Source organism: Crocodylus siamensis, chromosome 11 (genome assembly GCF_052110815.1).
Source record: "Crocodylus siamensis isolate JL-2025a chromosome 11, ASM5211081v1, whole genome shotgun sequence".
Taxonomy (NCBI): Eukaryota; Metazoa; Chordata; order Crocodylia; family Crocodylidae; genus Crocodylus; species Crocodylus siamensis.
The window spans coordinates 2,029,143-2,044,215 of record NC_143405.1 but is presented as its reverse complement, the minus strand read 5'-3'; positions in this window follow the sequence as shown (position 1 = coordinate 2,044,215).

Here is a 15,073-nt window from a genome sequence, read left to right as displayed (position 1 = left end):
ACCGGGGTTCTGGCAGTCACACATAAACCTGAACGCTTCACGCTCTTAATAATTGTGTCTCACATGACAGCTGCCCGCCTTCTTCGCAGTGATAGTTTGGATGTTGCTGACTCTCCCCAGAGCGCTTAGGCTGTTGAAGCAATATTTCTGGGAATGCAAGGAGCCATCGAGTACATAATATGGAGCAAGTGTCTGGTGAGGAGGCTGTCGGTGCATTGTCCTGTGCAATAGATAATCACACGGTGTGGTAATAACACTCCGCATTTCCATATCTCCTTTCATCTGAAGATCTCTGAGTGCCTCTAATGAGGCGTAACAACACCCTGGAAGGTAGTTACATATAATTAACCCCACTTTGCAAATGGAGAAAGTAAGGCGCAGGGGCCCAGATCCTCAGAGGTATGTAGGTGCCCGGCTCCCATGGACTCCAGGTGCTTCGCTGCCTCTGAGGATGTAGGTCAGAAAGACCAGAGGCCTGGCCAGGGTCACACAGCAACATGCCGGCAGAGCTGGAAATACAAGACACAGGGCTCTGTGCTCCACCTTTCACTCCCCGCCCTGCGCTCTCCGTCTCCCCCAGGCAGGACGGGACACTGAGACCAAAGAAATGCTGGGGACTTGGCTCCACTTTGCACCATTCCTGGCCAGTCCACGGGGAATTTGCCTTTGCAGACCGTTACAGTGGGTGCTGCCTCTGTGCTCCTTGTGACATTAGCTTCTTGCAGCTCCCCGGACTCTGAGGTGGGGGCAGCAAGGTAGGGTGATGCTGGCTCTCAGGTTGGCACTTTTGCAACCATGCGAGGAGCATTAACTCGGGGCATTTCAGCACGGGAGGGTGGGGAGAGTCCGTGGCGCTGGCTCCAGCATGGGAGGCACAGAGAGGAGAGAACTGGGCCGGCATCTTCCTTTTGCTCTTCACTGCAGAGGCTTTCTCCCCAGTGCCTGGTGCGCTGGCACAGGCAGCTCTCCCAGTGCAACCTGCACGCCAGCCGGTGCCTGCAGCAGACTGCTCCTGGGGCTGCGGTTTCTCTCGTCTCTCTCTGGCTGTGCTGGAGGGGAGTGGGGATTCTCGCCGTCCTCATTTCTTCCCAAATGAATCTCCCCAGCGGCTGTAATTAGACTTGCTGTTTGGCTCGGGAGCACGGGCAGCCTGGGCATTTCTCAATTACCCCACAAGCCAGACTGGTAGTGCCCGGCTCTGCCGCCTCTAATTGCAGCGCCCAGCCCCTGGAGAGGACAGATGTGCTGGAGGCTGAAAGTGAGCAAGGGCCATCAGAGCCGGCTCCTTTCTGGACCGCAGGCCTGAACCGCGCGGCTGCTGCCGGCACGCGCCTGAGCCGTGCACCGCTGTGGAGCGCAGCTCCGGGGGAGATGGATGGTGCCCTCCCCACACGGCTGAGGAGCAGCAGGGGCTGGGCTTGGGGCCCCGTGTCCTGCACCCACGGCAGGGCAGGGAACAGCTTGCAGCAGAAATGCAGCACGGCCGCCCTGCGGTAGCACAGAGCCCATCGTCCCAGAGCGGTCCACCCCCCCGAGGCGAGGCTGAGGGTCTCTCTAGGGTGGCGTGCGGGCATCTCTCATGCAGTGTGCCCATGCCTGTGAGCTGACAGCTACGCGGTGAAGGCCAGGGCAAGGCCCCAGCCTTGACTGCCCACGCTCATTTATGCATGCGTAAAGCAGTGGACGAGGCAGCCGGGGTTAAGCAAAGGGTGCGCCCTTTCTCCAAGACATCTGACGTTCTCTGCCAGGCGGCGGCTGGCTTTCTGCACGGAGCAGGAGCCCACCCTGCCCTCCTCCCGCTGTCCCTGCCTGCAGGCCCCCGTTCCCAGCCCCTCGGCCTGCGTTTGCATGGCCAGTAAAGCTGATGGATCCAGACCGCAGCCTGCACAGCTGCCTGGTGCCAGCCCTTCAGCGAGGGGCTGAGCATCTTTCCCGGGCAGGGCTGCAGCCTGGACCGCCAAACGGTCAGCTGCTTTTGTAGGCGTCGGACGGGACTCATCGTTTGATGCAGAGGTCTCGCACTCTGTCGCAAGCCCGTTCACCCCCTGGGGCAACTGGTCCTTGTCGAATCATCCTCGAGACCTGTTCGGATCCCGCTTCCGCACAGCGCGGCCTTCTCGGACGTGCTTGTTTTGCCCTAAGCAGAGGGACCTGGCAAACGGAGAGCATCTAGTAGCTTGGGCCGTGCCAAGAGCGCAGCACACAAGGAGGAAACGGAGACTGGCGAGTGATGGCTAGGGAAGCTGGCGGGAGAAGCGAGCACATGAATCATCTTCCCCAGGAAGTCGGTGAGGGGCACGGCCCAGGGACTCGCTCAAGAGAGGCAAGGGCTTTCGGCCGGCCGACAAGGGGCAGGGGACAGGGTCTCGCATGGTGCCCTCTCAGCCAGCCCCGCAGCCTCTGCCATATCCCTGTTTACACAAAGATTAAAACAAAAAACACCCCTGTCCGAGCAGGCGGCTTTGTTTGAGTCCTGAATGATTTTCTGTCACTAGGTATCAAACTGTGGTTGAAAGGATTTCCCGTTGACATTTAGCAGTATTAAATTACAAAATAACCACAAGTCAGCCACTCAGTATGATATCAACAGCGGGATTTGACAGAGCTATTTCTGGCCTTGGGGACCAATTTACTCCTTTTTACAGTCCCAACTCCAGTCATCTGCTGGTAACGCACTGCGCCTTTTGGACACCGTCTATTCGGAATTAGAAACACATATGGCACAGTGTAATTACCTATTTATTCTGTTGCTGAATCAGCAAACGGAGGCTGGTTAACATTACAGCTCACAAGCCCCTTTCATAAACAGGGGTCACTGTTGGATCTGTGCAAAATGAATGCAGAAGAGAAAAAAAAAAAGGAAGAAGAAGAAGAAGAAGAAGAAGAGCTCGTCCAATGAATGCAGGAGCCAACACAATCAGATGATTTAACCGGGAAAAAATGGCCCTGTGATTCTGTTTTGCAAGTGCGAAATCTCAGGGAGCACAGCCAGGGCTTTCAGTGCAGGATGGGGGGATGCCGTGGACACCAGGGGCATGCTCTGCTGCAGAGCTCGGATGAATGGGAGGAGGATCAGGCCCCTGGCTGGAGTGACGGCTCAAGTCAGGTCCCAGAGGAAGCAGCTGGTCACAGCTGGGGCTTTGCACCTTTGTGTGCTGCTCGCCCCTGGAGCTGATCCAGCCCCGGCGCACAGTGAAGCCAGCGGGAGGTTGCACCAGGGCTAATCCTGGCACGCTGCGCGGGGAACGACGGTGGCCGGAAGCTCGTGGGACTGCACGGCCCGGGCGCTGCCTTTCCCCTCCTGCCCAGCGTTCGGTCTCTCCCGGTGGCCAGGCTGGCAGACAATAACTGGGGGCTGCAGCTGCGTTGCTGGAGCACCCCTGGTTAGTAAGCAGCAGAGCCTGGAGAGGCTCTGTCTGTGCCAGTGTCCTGACAGCCCCGCAGCTCATGCCCCGGGGAACAGGCTTCACCAGCCAGCCCGCCCCGCAGGGCCTGCCAACCTGAGAGCCAGCACCCTGGCCGGAGCACCAGGGCCCTGCCCACGCAGCTGCTCCCAGGTTGGCTTTGGGTGCGTGCAGCGGCCGGGAGCCCCGAGGGCTGGCAAGACGGAGCACGGAGCAGCATCCCACCCTCTGGGCACGGACACCCGCCCCAGCGGGGCAGTTCGGTTCGTGGGCGTGCAGTATCTGTGGAACGAGACGGGGCTGCTTCTCCAGCCACCTGCTCTCCAGGCGCCCACCCGGCTAGGTGCAATGCGCTGGGCTGGGGTGCTGGCCTCCCAGCACCCCCGAGGGCAGCCGCCCACCTTCCTCCCAGCACCCATGCAGCCGAGATGCCCGCGTGGAGGGCAGACAGCCTCTGCAGCCCCTACACGCCCTCCCTCCTTCACGACAGCGAGCAGGAGAGCTCCTCCGGGGCAAGAGGTGAACAGGGAGAAGCTCCCGAAGGGCGCGCCTGTCACGCCCGTGGCCCTTTAAGAGCAAGCATGCTGGGAGATGTAGTTTCCTGGACAGGACTCTGGTGGGTCACATGACCAGGAAGGATCATGTGATTGCCATGGGGTGCTATATAAGACGGGTTTTGGGAGCAGCCTGGTTTGCCCACTTACACTGGGCAGGGGGTGGATGTGGGTGGGAAGTGGGCTCCTGAGCTGGAGCCCCAGACACGGGGAGTCTCGATTCCTCTGCGTAGTGCTGCAGGGCAGAGGACACAAAGCACGGTGCTGAGATGGTCTAGGGCAGCGATTCCCAGCTAGGGTGCATGAGCTCTTCTCAAGGGTGCCACAGCGTGTCATACAATGTTAGCAGTGTGAGGTGTGCAAACGGGATCACAAGATGAACCCAGAGTTTGCACGTAGGAATCCAGTGTCAAGAGCACCCTGCCCGGCTGTGGGCTTTCTGAGTTCTTCGCAACAGCAGCATTGCTCTAGAGTTGCTTTTTCTATGGCTCATTAAGAGATGACTTTTTCTGAGGAGGGGCTTGAGTGAGGGGTTCCTCAAGTCGAAGAAGGTGCAGAGCCCCTGCTCCAGGGGTATGAGCACAACTGGACTGTTGAAAAGGGGGGTGCACATGGCGAGGTACATCACTGCATATGAAACAGCACACATTTTTCTCTACTTAGGGAAGAAATTAGGGTCCTTAACAATGTTAAGTCACGGGGCTTATGACTAAAATTCAGTTTAAGATTGAAGCAAAACCAAATACAGCTTCATCCAGCTTAGGCAGGGGGGTAGGACTCGATGATGTGTTGGGGTCCCTTCTGACCCTAGCATCTAGGCAAATGAGTTAAAGCCAATCTGCAGGGCTGTGAAATGGGAGCTTCATTACCAGGAGCAGTGAACACACAGCAGAATGGCAGAACAAAGTTTAGCTTGGTGAGCAGAACATAAAGATGGTTAAAAAGGAGAGACGGTCGTTAACACCTGTGGGATGAAGAGTTTAGAAGGGAATGGGTAGATGATAAAGAACCATGAAGCCAAGTGACTGCCGCAGCTGCCCGACTAGAAATGCTCCCACAGTCAGAAAGTTGGTCTGAACTCTGAGTGGAGCAAGAATCAAAGTGGGGTTCAAGTGCATCCCCCCACACCAGATCTGCCCCTGTCTGGGGGCATGGAGCCCAGGAGGGGCTGCTTGGTCCCAGCCCAGCAGCGGGCTCAGGTGGAAGACTGAGCTCTGCTGGGTTCCCTTCTGCAGCCCCCCAGCTGCCTCCATGCACCTAGCCCAGGGACAGGAGCTGTGGCTGGGTGGTTTCCTGTCACAGCGGTGAGCTCTGATTGTACCTCTAGCAAGACCGCTTCACGTGGCCCCTCTCTGCACCAGCATGTGGCCCTGCTCTCGCTCCGTTTTGAAGGAAGGCTATACACTGGGTTTGGCTGGGACACTCCCTGGGAGCTGAACCAGGCAGCGAGTAGGTGGGCAGATGGTGCAATGCCAAGGCCCTGACCTGGTTCTGAGCTGACTGCTTGTGGGTGGCCTGGCAAGGGGTTAAGCCAGCCGTTCCCCTGCCCCACTGCAGCCAGACCCTAGTCGTGATTTCCCGCTGCGGTCACTTGCGGCCTTCGTCACGTGGGTCCTGCGTTGGGGCTGCAGGTGCTCCTCTGGAGGAGAGCGTGCCCTGCTCTTGCCCTGCAGAGGACAGGGCTGTCTTCTATTTACCCCCCACCCTCGTTCATTGTGTTGCCTGGGGCACAGGGACTCCCTCTCACCCATCTGCTGCCTCAGTTTCCCCATCTGTACAATCATGGTAGTGATTGCTAGCTTCACGGGAGTGTTGGGGGCTGTGCCTGATGTGCATTGCAGGCCCTGTGGAAGGGCAGGGCATCACCGACAGAGATGCTGCGTCCCTGGCATTGTCCCTCGGCCCCACCGGGCTAGACCGGGGGACGGCCCGGCACTGCCACACTCCGTTTTCCTGTCTCAAAACGCTGCTTCTGTGGCGGTGCAGGGAGCTGGGATGTGACACGTCCCCTCGGTGCAGGCTCCACCTGCCTCTCGCTTCTGCCAGCAGCCTGTTCGGGTGGGGGAAACGGCCTTAAAAAAATCCAAGGGAAAATGACAAGTGCAAGCGAGAGCCCCGGCTGTGTCCTGGGCCATATGCTTCACAGCAGGGGCAGCAAGGAGGATCTCAGAGGTTGCTAAAGAGAGCAACCAGGGGATGTGACTGAAATACCTGTGCTAGTTGCTGAGCAGAGGCTTCTTCCACCACGCAGACGCTACTCAAGAGAGGGGGGAATGCGAGAACGATGGCCACAGGGCTGAGTCTCTGGCCATGCTTCCCCCCCCAGTTAACATACCTTCACCCAGACCGTATCCCCTGCGAACACCCCTGTCCCCCCACAGCCATGCTCCATCTCTAGTCTTCTGCTCCCTGGCTTCAGGCATTCGTTTGGCAGATCTTACTCCAGCCCCTCCAAGACAGAAGGATCCTCTCTAGCTAGCACGACCGGCAACCTGGCTGTCTTCCCCTCCCGTTGTACAATGCTGGCTGTTTCTCGTGACATCCCAGTCTTCTGCCCACTCCAGTGCAGCTCTGCAGAGGACTTGTCACCCCTCTGGGATTATGGGTGGATTACTATTCCCATCTCAAAGCCCAGTGTTGTTCAGCCGTTGCGCAGGGCTATCAATTGGCCATATAAAACCCAGCCTTCTGCAGATCACAGTACAGAGCAGACTGAAGGCTGTTGGATCCTGTTTTAAAAGCTTTGGCAAATTTAGAGGCAAGAAACTTTATTTTCCTATGAGTTTGGTTTTTTATGCAATTAACTGCACAAGCTGATGGGAGGAGTGGCAGCTTCTCCCCAAATGTGCTAATGAGCTATTACAATCTACTCTCAGGGCAGCAGAGGTAGCAAGTTGCTGCAGACTTTCAGAAGTCTTCTTTCCACCTGTTTTACTCATACAGATGTTCCTGTTTTTAGCTTACCAGCACTTTGCAGTTTCTGAGCCCTTCACAAAACGTACCTAACAAATGCTGGAGAAACAAAAATAACAAACAGGAAGTTGTTACAGAAGCAACAAAAATGTTCTCTGAGCCATGGAAGAAACCTTTTTTTAGGCTCCTGCTAAGCACGCAGGAAATGCACATGCATACCACGGTGCCAGCAGTGGCTCGGGGCTGGAGGGCCAGGGTTTGCTACCAAACTTTCCCAGCAGGATTTAGGCAAACATATTTTCTGATTGAGTGGGAGTTGGCAGGACGTGTCGTCAAGCTAGAAAGTTCACTCCGGAGCACAGCGATTGTTAATAAATTAACAATCACGGCTCTGTGCTAAATGAGTCATTTTAAAGTCAGCCCCTCATAAACCGATCCTTTCTGGGACACTGTTCTGGGCTCCTACGTGGCTCACCAGTTCCGTGTACTTTCAACGTGCAAACATCATCTTAATTTCTGTCGCAGCCGAACAGCCCTTGCTTGCGTTGCAGATTTTCTCAGCAGGAATAGCCAAGGTCTTGCACTTAACAAGTTAAAGCGGTAGCTGTGGAAGGAGGTCACAGAGTCCTACACCCACGCGCACATGGGAGGGGTTGCTGACACAAGTTCAGGTAGCATGAATGTACTTCCAGGGTGGGAGCAGTCAGATAGTGAACTGCATCTGCGGCCTGGGCTTGGAAGCCCTGGATTTTATTCTTGACTCTTCCCCTGGCTGGCTAGTGAGCAGGGTCTTGTCTCCTAAATTCCTAATCCTGAAAGTGAGCGGTCTACCCATGACAAAAAGAACTAAGCAGCGGTTGTGCAGCCGTGCTCACGGTGGGCTACTTACAAAATCAGATCCTCATGTCATAATGCAGCCAGGTACCTAGATGAGATGCCATATACACTACACACGTGCGTGCAACTGAAGGAAAGTTCTGTGCTCCACTGCAGATTTTGTCTAAAACACCAGTACAGCCAGATGAGGAGAGGGGCTGGTTCCCTGGCTGTGCATGGGCATATGTGTTTTGGCCAGATGAGTGAGTCATCTCTGATACCTGCAGGGACCTAGCCTTCTGACCTTGGCCCTATTGCTAGAGAAAGTGCAAAATCCTACGTCCCAGAAGTCCTCACCACTTACCGGTGGAGCTGAAAACCAAATGGTAAATGTTTAAATGGCAGTGACCAGATTGCTGTCTGCCATGTCAAGTGCTTGCCCATTGTTGCATTCGGTAGTGACGAGTACCCTGCCCATTTCCCCTCCTAAGGCAGTTAGGTCTTGTCCCTGAGCATCCTGGAGTTGGTGCTTACACACTTGCCGTGAGGTTAAGGAGGTGAGATTTCATTTGGTTCCAGACATTTTTCATGCAATCAGCTATTCACAGTGTCATAAATCATTACTCTTCAAAACACGCCGTTTGCACTGGGGCTGAGCAAATGGATCAGTGCCTCTTGTTGAAACACCCCCGCATGTTTCTTGATGCTCTGAAGCTTTCATTCAATGATACTCAGTCACGATACCATGGCACCCTAGGATGCCTGGAGGTCCTTTCAGGGGTGTGTTGGAGTGCCATACAATGTTAGCACTGTTAATGGGCAAACATGATTCACAAAATAAACTCAGAGATTTCAAGTAGAAATCCATAGTTGTGGTTTGGCTAAGTTCTTTGCAACAGAAAAGCTGCTCTATTATTTTTTGGGGGGGCAAAACAAGAGTGACAACAGAGCTGCCACTTTCCCAGGGGTGTCTCGAGTCTAAAACGGTTGAGAACCACTGCCCTAAACTCTTAGGAATATGATAGAATCACCCATCTATATAGCTCCCTGGCTCAAATCTAGCTGCAGCTTCTCCTAGACCAGGAAGGCTTCAGATAGCACTTGGGTTACTGAATCATCCTGCTGCCATTTAGAAACGGGTTTTGTGAACTTGCATGGACAGGCCCAAGGAACGCACTGGAGCTCCCCAAGTCCCAGGGTTTAGACCCAGGATCTGATCCTGGCAGAAGAGCCCTCTTCAAAGGCACACGGCATCAGCACGTGCCGGTGCAATGCCAGCCAGGAAGCACGCACACAGACACTATTTGACACATATGGACTTTCTTTTATGACTTAGACTGAATGGAAAATTTTTTGGAAATGCTGTTACGTTGGCAACATTCCCAATGTGATCTGGGCCTGCCGGATGTGTATGTGTGTCTCCCCCCCAATCCTCCCCTTTCCCCCTATCTCCTGCCCAAGGTTTGACTAGGATTCTGCTTTCCTTGTCGGCACGTGTTTCTTAGCTCTTCTTTCTGACAACTATGGCATCACTCTGGTACTTCCCATTTCCTTCCTGCTCGAAATAAAGCCTTGCATCTGTCCAGCCTTTGAACCAGTGACACAAAATCATTTGGTTTGTGGTTATTCATAATTAGGAACTGCAAGCAGGGGGACAGACGCTTTAGTGTCTGAAGAAGGCTGAGTCAGCACCTACAGCTTCCTATGCGATGCGGGATGGAGAGGGCATGCAGTAATGCTGTTCCTGCAGCAGGCCATGTTCATAGGAACGAAGGACACTGCCAAAGAGACTGAGATCTGAGTGAAATGCTCAAGCTAAATCGTCATGGGAGCGAGTCTCAAGGAATCAGGCATGCGGGTGTATGCCTACTGCGAGTGAACTTGCCTCATCCTCCCTGGACAGGCATTCATATCAAGCTCGTAGAAGCTATTATTACAACACGCCTTTGTCTCTCTCTTGGAATCTGACCAACAACCACAGGCTTTTAAAGCAAGCATTTCTGCTTGTTCAGGCCCAAAGGGAGAAACCGGCTATAAATAATAGATCGGCTTGTATTGTTTTCAGTGTTCCCGTTCTGCAGCTCCTTGCTGGCAGAGGTGCCGCAGAAGGTATGGCGGCCACCAGGAAAGTGGCCACGCAGGCTGTCTTGGAGGAGTCCGATGATAAAATGAGGAACAGCTGACGGGCCCGGGCCCAGAGGCTGGTATGCAGCATAACAGACGTGCACGTTCCAATTTTAGCAAACTACAACTGAGGGGACGCAGCCGCTGCTGCCGTTTCCCGTGCACGCTGTGTGCAGACCCGTGGCCTTGGGGGAGTGGGTAGGTTTATCAGCCCCGGCAGAAGAAGTAGCTCCTCTTCTAGACAATGCTGTGTGAACTGACACCAAACAGCTTGAGCAACACAGCGTTATCCAAGGGGAACTGTATCTTCTCGGGCAGCCGCGGAGATCTTCCCCTGGGTGTTCTGCTGCCACCGTGCCTCCCATCTGCCTCGTTCGAAGCAGACAAATGTGTGAGCATCTGCCTTCCTAACCCCGGCGGTCCTGGTGTGACCACGTGCGCCCCAGCTTGGCTTCCCTGCCCCTTCTGCTGCAATCCATTTCCTCTGCATCTTATGCTTGTAAACCGAAGCAGAAATATCCCCACTCCTCTGCAAGAGCAGAGTTTTTGCTTTGAATGGCAGAGCCTAGAAAGCTGGCACAGTTCCACGCTTGCTCCTGCCCTGCAATCCCTAGCTGTACGCTGGCAGGAGAAAAGAGGGCATTGGAGAGCCTGAGTCCTCCCTCAGGACCTAGCACGCATTTCCTGTGAGCAGAATGCCGACCCATATTGGGATGGAAAGAGTTCAGCTCTTCCGTCCTCTTCCGATGCTTTCTCAGTCTCTCTGGGCAGGCAAAGGCGTCTGTGCTGTGTTTTGGTTTGTTTTTTTTTTTACCAAGGTCAGCGATCTAGCCTTTGCATTCACTGTACTTGACTCAATTAGTTGAGGGCATTTAACATGGATTTTTCATATTTGCTTCACAAATTCTAAATGATCCATGAAAAGCAGCTGTTCAAAAAACTCCCGAATTCATTATCCCTGGTGGTTGGAGTGGAGGAGCATTGCTGGTCATTTGACCGGGGCCCAGGGTAGGCAATCTGATGGGAGTGACTGTTTGTGTTTTGAAGGATAACCTATGGCATCTGTTTCCATTCTTGTTTTTCTCTGCCTTCCCTTCTTGACTCGGGTCCACACCACAGATGAGTAGTATTAGACCACTTGGAGGGCTTCAGGGTTGACTTTGGCCCCATGCAGTCGTTTGCTCCTTAATAGCTATCGCCACAAAACTGTTTTGGTCTCTGCTTATCCCTCTTCCCCCCCCATCAAGGCTTTTGATCTGGGCTGGGTTTTGGATCTTGTAGGCAGAGGACTCGGAACAGAAGTCCAGCCTCTTTGGGCCTTGCTGTGTGACCTTGGGCAAATAATTTCACCTCTTCAGGCCTCTGTTCCCCCATCTGCAAATTGGGGAGAACAGAGGGAGGGGAGGGAGCCTCTGACCTGGAGCACCAGAGCTGTTATTCCTTGGGGCACAGCCAAGAGCTGAAAGGAAAGGAAATCCAGATAAGAAAAAAGATTTGTTGGGAAGCAGCTGAAAAGGGAACTGGACCTGCTATGCAGCAGAAGCCCGTAGTACAACCCTCTTTTTCCTTTTGATCACTGCTCTAGTGAGGTTTTCTAGGGGAAACATCAGCTACTGCCAATTGTCTTCCTAAAGGAACTCATTGATCCTAAACATGTGGTTTAAGACATGGGGCTGGGAGGAACAGCCCTAATATTGTGGACTTTGGTAAGAGGGGAAATAATATTTTCTCCCTACCTGTGGAGAAGCTGGTTTGCAACAACATACGTTAAATATTCGTGTTGTGCAGAACATGAAGGAATTCCAGGGATCTGGGGATGCCAAATGAATACTGGAACCACTTCGGCTCTCCTTTGCTAATTAAACAGCAGTGGGTGTTCAGAAAAAGGGCCTGACTGAGCTTTATAAAGTGTTTGTGGGGCACCCCCATTCTGCACAAAGCTTCCTAGATGGTCTGGTACAAGGCACAGCTTTTCAAGTGATTAGCAAAAGGAGCAAACTCTTCTGGTTCAAGTCCTGTTCCTTTGGATTATCTTCCCCTTGATCAGGTTTAATTGCTGAGTAAAATAGAAACGAAGGAGACAGTGCATGTAGCCTAAACCATGATGGTGATCTGTGCCCTTGCATCCAGGATTAGCAACCAGACTCGAAGCGAGTTGCACCATGAAGTGTGTTTGTGTGAAGAGCTGTGCTTCTCCCCATCTCTTGGCTATTGCACGTCCACCTCGGCCTTTATTTGCTGGGGCTCCGCATTCTAGGCACCAGGAACTCTGGTATGCGAGTCTCAGGTCTGGTGACTAAGTTACGTCTTGGGATCCTCCCATTTCCCGGTCCAAATAGCACTGCATTTTCCTCTTAACCTCCTTCCTCTCAGGCCCTTAGCCCTGGTACCCACACATGCTGCAGCACGGTGTGCACCGTGGCCAACTCTCTCCTATCCAGTACATGGAGACATGGTTGTGCTGTATTCCTGCACCCGCTCAGACATGCCTGTGCACTACTCATTCATCTGTGTTTACAGCACACTCATCCTCACATGTTTTTACCCGGCAACGGCCCTCTGCATGACCACGCATGCTTGACCGTACCACACAGTGTGCCACCCCCAAGCACAGCGCTGCGTTCACACACTGCCACGCTCCACCTTCTGCACCGCTCCCACCATGCACAAGACTTTGCCTTGTCTTTCTGTCTTGCCAGCTTTGCTGGTGACTCTCCACTCACTTGTTACACTAACAGTGGGGTTTCAGCAAGGAACTTCTCCTTCCTTCCTTCCTGCTTGCTGTAAGCGACAGGCCAAGCACAGCTTCTTGCTTTTGTTTCCACATAATCAAATCTTTCCCTGACATTATGCAGCTTGCGCAGGCACTCCAGGTGGGACAAATCCAGTTTGGTGCCCGTTCCCACCCTGGGCTGCTCCTATCGCTAATGAATTGCAAACAAACATGTTCCTCGTGTTCAACCTTCACCTTGCCCGATGCCGCCACAATCTAAAATGGGGCCATAATTATTCCATTAGTGTCTCTAGACCCATTGACAGGACTGACAGTGGCAGAGGTCAGAAGACCCTTTGCACTTCTAATATATTCTCTTAACCACTTCTCTGCCATTGGAGTTCACAGTCTCCAGAGTGTCTACGAAATGCCTGGGGCTTGTCTTTTGACTATTTAAAATCTGTTTGCTCCCTGGTCCTTTCAGTCCCTGTGCAAACAAACCTCTGATGATTTTCTCCATCTAATTGGAGCACTTGGTTTGTCAATCTGGCTGCACAATCGAAACGGGAGCTCAGCAATGCTGATTTCAAGCCAGTGACCTGCATCTCTGCCTGATGTGGTCCTTGTTGCCTGATGCAGTGAGTCTAGGGATCCAATTCCTGGGCTCGGGGCTTTTCCCAGGATGGAAGAGCCTGGGAGCAGACACTGCCCTGCCATATTTTTGCCTGGCTTTGTGGAACAAGCAGTTGAGCATGGTGCTGTGTGCATGAAGAGCTGAAGGGAGACATTAATCCAGTGCTTTAGGTAACCTGATGCCAAATCATGCAAAGAATGTAAATTGTCGGGGGAGATGTCACTCATGTCAGGAGGTTGCCTGTGTCACCTGTCAGGCTGTCTCCAGTGGCGCTCACACAAATTCATTGCAGGGCTGCTAATAAACCTACCATCTTCCTACAGCATCCTCCCTGGGAGGGACGCAAGTACTGAGACCTGCTGCAGGATTGTGCTTAGTTGGTTAGCAGGACTTGGCGCTGGTGTCCACAGCTCACAAAATGGTCCTAATGGAGGTTTACAAGCCGCTTTGGAGGCAGATATTATCACCCCTCGCACACTGGAGGGAGGTTCCCGGACAGAAAGCAGAAGGCAGCAGGGTCACGCGCTTCTTTAGATCTGTGTGCACAGCTTGGGGATCCCATGTCCTGTGTGGCCAGGAAGTGGTTGTGTTATCAGTCCGGGAGCGCAGCAAGCGCTCAGTGCGTGTCTCGCAGCACAGGAAGGCCCTGGTGTCTGGCCTGAGGCTGTGGATCCTGGTAAACGCGTGAAAATGTGTTTAACAAACCACAGGAGTATAGGAAGGGAAGAGGAAAAATGCGGGTCCTCCTCAAGCCTCTCTCCTTCACTGCAATGTCTGCAAAAACCCAGCCAACAGCTCGGCTGCAGCTGCATCTTGACTGCTGCCTGCCAAATGACCAGTGTCATCTCATGGGTTTGCCTTTTGCTTCCTGTTCTGTTTGCATCTGTCTGTCATCTTTTGTCTCAGATGCGAGGTTTTTTGGGGCAGAGGCTGCAGCTTTTGTTCTGTGGCACCTAGCCCCAGAGGTCCTGAGTCATGAAATGCAAACAATAAAGTCCTGCTCTGCCTGCTGCTGGTGGTACAATTTTCACCTTTCCCTCACTGGGAAGTGACTGACCATTGATGCTATGAAATCCCTGATTTCCCCTGACAGATAAGAGACCAAAGCAGAGGAATGAAAGTGAAAAGGACAGCGCAGTATTAAGAAAAAGGTGCCATGTGAAAATGAAACAATAATACATGTGAAGGAGAGACAACAAAACTGTTCTGGGGACTGGCTGGTGCAGAAAAGTCCCCTGTGGAAGGGGGACTGGGAAAGGGAAGGTGCATGCATTGCAGCTTCTGGCAGGGTCACATTTGTAACATCTGGCTGTGAAAGCTGGAGACCTCCGCCAGCTCCTTTTGGATAGCAGGCCATGCTCGGAGTGACTGCATTCCAGCAAAACTCGCCCAGAACACTTGGACGCGATCGCAAGAAGAATGTCAGGGAAAATAGGGGAAGGGCTTGGGATTGTTGAAGCCAGTACTGCTCAATCTGGCTTCAATTTAAATTTAAAAAAAAAGAAAGAAAAAGAGGAGAGAAATACACATGGAGGTGTGAGAAATCAAACCTGTGCTTTTGAAAAGGAAAACTGGGCAAGGGGAGGTATACAAGTATCCCTAACTGCCTGAAACAATAGCGTGCCAGCTGAAGGCAATTCATATGCAAAAAACAATGGACCCTGATGGTGGAGAGTGTCCTTACAAATCCCTTGATTGGCTGGTTGGAACAGATCGAAAGGGGCTAACAATGGGGCTCGCATTTTAGAGCCTCTCACCAGAGATTTGTGGCATAGTTTAGAAAGGGGCCTGGATGAACCTGAGCGGTTTGGTTTGCAGGGGAGAGCTTCCAGCTATGCCTAGCTGTGTGCAATGCACAGCATTAGACTCTGCAAACCCCTTCCATGCATCTAAGCACAGCACAGGAATTCAGGAT